Below are 4,482 nucleotides of genomic sequence, written 5' to 3'. Positions count from 1 at the left end.
CTCATTTTTTCAGATGAGTACCTTCGCAGAGAAGGAAGGAAGGGAGGGAGAGGAAGTCAACAAGCCTGTGCTTTCCTGCACAAAAATAAGGAAACACTAGATACACATCTCCATTCCTCTTCGAAACGCTGCGGAGGATCGAAGCGACCGCATTAACTCTGGAGATCAGAGCGAACATACGACCAGCCTCTGATTTCTCCATCACTGCACTGATTTAAGATGTAATGTTACGCGCAAACCACCCTGCCTGATGACCTTTGACCCCTAGCCATAATTCTACACGCAACTGTCCTATTTAAAAGTCACTGTGTTTTATTGAGGACAGCATCAGTGAAGAATGCATTTTAGCATGTTCTTCTATTGCAGTGAACAGATGATAATGTAGTAATTTCTACACAAATCAAACACACAATGAGTGCAAACTCGTATGGCAAAAAAAGCTATATTGTTTTTCTGATCAAAATATATTTAAAGTATATGGCTTGTTTAAATCTTCAAAGGCAAAAAAAAAACTAAACAAACAAAGTATATATACATACTTAAAGAGGCAAGAAAATACATTTTGGATAAATTCAAAATATGTAGTTTTTTAAATATATACTGTATATACTTTTTTAAATGTTTTTTTAACTATATATAAGTAAATATAAGTAACTAAACCTATAAAATAAATGTATGTAAATACAAATACATACTTAAACTCTATATACAGTATATATACATATATATATATATATATATAGTTGTTAAGGCCACTTAATATAAAGTGGGTCCAAGATAACATGTTGTTTCTAAAATGCCACTATAATGTATTTAATTTTAGAAATATAATTTTAGAATTATTTACTTTAATAAATAATAATAAATAAATCCACCCTCCGGGGCCTTACACCAAGCTCTCCTTGTTGCGTGATCCTTCCACCCCGCCACACTGGTGGAGAATACGGGCAAGTTAGTGGAAGGAACACCGACAAGCGATTTCCCGGGGTCTCACCTTTCTGTTTTTTCTTCCCCTCTGCTAGGCGGCTGCTCCTCCCCGACATGGACGAAATCCTCCAGCGGCTTACGGAGGTCAGCATCCGCCAGCAACAAATTACGGAACATCTTGCTGCCCGACAGGGTCAGACCGAGCAGGAGCTCGACGCACTGCACACGGCCACAGCACGACGCGTTCCGTTACCCGACCCCCAGGTACAAGTGACACAGCTCTTGCCCAAAATGACAGCTCATGATGATGTGGAAGCTTTTCTACAGATGTTTGAAAACACGGCAACCCAGGAGGGCTGGGGGAGGGAAGACTGGGCACGGCTGCTGGTGCCCCTTCTCACGGGTGAGGCGCAATGAGCCTACTTCGCCCTACCATCCGCGACGGCAGACAACTACAGTGAACTAAAAAAAGAAATCCTGGCCCGCCTGGGGCTGTCTTCGGTCTGTGCGGCCCAGTACTTCCACGACTGGGAGTACAAAACCCCTCCTCCCCGCCTGAGCCCAAGCTGCCGAATTGTTCCGCCTCGTTCAACATTGGTTATTGGATGGAGATCCCACAGTGGCCCAGGTAACGGAGCGCGTCGTTGTCGACCGGTTCCTCCGGGCTCTTCCGAGAACCCACCGCAAGGTGGTTGGAATGCGGAACCCCGCATTCATTGCCGAGCTCGTTGAGGCCATGGAGCTGGCGGATGCGGCCCAACACCGGGATGCGGGGGAGCGAGCACCGCCGTTTCCCCGGAGGGTGGTCCAGGAGCAACGCGCCCCGGAGGGCACCCCGCGACCAGTAGACAGGCCGGCGTCTCCCGCACCGAGGAATGAGCCCATGCCAACAGAGGTACCAACACCTCCCGTACGGACGTGGCTGGCAGGCTGTATCGTGCACCGTGACCTGCCCGTGGGGGCTCCAGAAGCGGAAGTAAAAATCAATGGCCGCCCGTTCCCAGCTCTACTGGACTCCGGCAGTGCGGTCAGCCTCGTACAATCCCACATCCTCGCACCCCGCGGGGAAACCAAAGCTTCCCTCCCGATCACGTGCGTGCACGGAGACACGCGATACGTACCGGCCCGGAGAGTGACTATCTCGGCTGGCCCTGGGACTTGGCCGGTGGAAGTGGGGGTAGTGAAGGATCTGCCGGTCCCTGTCCTTCTCGGGAGGGATTGGCCAGGGCTGGACCACCTGCTTGTCGCCGCCGTACAGCCTGTCAGCGCCAGAGGGAGCCGCCGTGGGAAGAGGCCGGCGAAAGGAGCCCCTCAGCGCCCCGTCTGGCTCGCCTCGGACAGAGAGAGATGGTGAGAGATGGTGAGTCCCCGCAACATCATTCTAACCTCTTCCTTGACCTATCTCAGCAGGTGACAGGAGGCGGGTCATTCGCCAAGGAACAGCGTGAGGACGACCGTCTAAAGCACTGCTGGACGTGCGCATGATAGAGGGAAAGGAGACACAACCGGGGCCCCATCCTCTCCCGCATTTCATCGTCCAAAATGGCCTGCTCTACTGTGCGGCGCGGTGAAGGGGGGAGGACAAGACCCTATTGGTGGTGCCGCGGACGAAGACGGAGACGGTGCTGGAGTTGGCACACTCGCTGGCCGGCCACCTTGGAGCGGCCAACACCACCCAACGGTTCCGTGTCCGCTTCCACTGGCCGGGACTGGAGGCCGAAGTTAAACGTTTTTGTCAGTCCCCCTAGCCCGCTGATTCCCTTACCCATCATCGAGGTGCCCTTTCGAGCACATCGGGATGGATATCGTGGGGCCGTTGCCTAAGTCTGCCCGGGGTCACGAACACATCCTGGTCATCATCGACTATGCCACCCAATACCCAGAAGCAGTGCCCCTTCGAAAAGCTACTGCCAAGGCCATCGCCCACAAGCTCTTCCTGCTCTGTAGCCGGGTGGGCATCCCCGCAGAGATACTGACCGACAAGGGGACCCCCTTCATGTCCCGGCTAATGGCGGACCTGTGCACTCTGCCCAAGGTGAAGCAACTGAGGACCTCCGTATACCACCCCCAAACTGACAGCCTCGTCGAACGATTCAACCAAACCCTCAAACAAATGCTGCGACGAGTGGTAGCCGAGGACAAACGAGACTGGGACCTCATGCTGCCATATGTCCTGTTCGGTATACGGGAGGTACCTCAGGCCTCAACCGGCTTCACCCCTTTCGAGCTGCTCTTCGGACGCCAGCCCCGGGGGCTGCTGGATGTGGCAAGAGAAGCGTGGGAGCAACAGCCCGCACCCCACCGCTCCGTGATCGAACATGTGAAAGAAATGAGGGAACGAATCGACCGGGTCATGCCGTTAGTCCGGGAGCACCTCAACAAGGCTCAGCAGGCGCAGCAGCGACATTACAACCGAGCCGCCCAGCCTTGAGAATTCCAGCCGGGAGACCCAGTGATGGTCCTTGTCCCCAATTCGGCCTGCAAGTTCCTGGCCAGCTGGCAAGGCCCGTATACCGTCACGGAGAAAATCGGTCCCGTTACGTACCGTGTCCGCCAGCCGGGACGGCGGAAGGCAGACCAGCTATATCACATTAACCTGTTCAAGAAATGGGTGAGGACAAGAGACCAGCTCGCCGCCCTCGCCACCGTGGAAATGGTGGTCGTGAACGTCAGCCCACAGCTGTCGGCAGCTCAGAAGGCCGAGCTGCAGCACCTGGTCGGCCAGTTCCCCGATGTGTTCTCCCCGATCCCCGGGCGGACCCAGGTCCTCCATCATGAGATCCACACATCACCAGGAACCAGCGTCAGGCAACGGCCCTACCGAGTCCCAGAGGCTCGTCGGCAGGCTATTGAGGAGGAAATCCAACAGATGCTGAAGTTAGGGGTGATTGAACCATCTAACAGCCCTTGGTCCAGCCCTATCGTCATGGTACCAAAACCCGATGGCACCCTCCGCTTCTGCAATGATTTCTGCGGCCTTAACGAAGTCTCGGAGTTCGACGGCTACCCAATGCCGCGGGTGGATGAGCTCCTGGATCGCCTGGGAAGGGCCCCCGGTACATGTCCACCCTTGACCTCACAAAATGGTACTGGCAGGTGCCCCTCACCGAAGCTGCCAAACCCAAAACAGCCTTCAGCACCCCAAGTGGATACTGGCAATACCGGACCCTTCCCTTTGGGAATCTTGCTGCGGCCCCTCCAGTCCTACGCAGTCCCGCGTATCTGGATTACGTGGTAATCCACTCCGAGCGTTGGGAAGACCACCTAGACCGTCTGCGGAGGGTGCTGATGGAGCTACACAGGGCTGGGCTCACCGCCAACCCCCGCAAATGTCACCTGGGCCTATTTGAAGCAAAGTACCTGGGCTTCCAGGTCGGACAGGGTCTCGTCAAGCCCCAGGAAAGGAAGGTGGAAGCTGTTCGGTCCGCCCCGAAACCCAGCACAAAGTCCCAGGTACGAGCCTTCTTGGGGTTGGCGGGGTACTATCGCTGTTTCATCCCTAACTTCTCCTCCTTAGCCGCCCCCCTGACAGACCTGACCAGGAAGGGGCAGCCA

This window comes from Sinocyclocheilus rhinocerous, unplaced genomic scaffold (genome assembly GCF_001515625.1).
Source record: "Sinocyclocheilus rhinocerous isolate Xijiao unplaced genomic scaffold, SAMN03320098_v1.1 scaffold1808, whole genome shotgun sequence".
Lineage (NCBI taxonomy): Eukaryota > Metazoa > Chordata > Actinopteri > Cypriniformes > Cyprinidae > Sinocyclocheilus > Sinocyclocheilus rhinocerous.
This window is presented reverse-complemented; position numbering follows the sequence as displayed.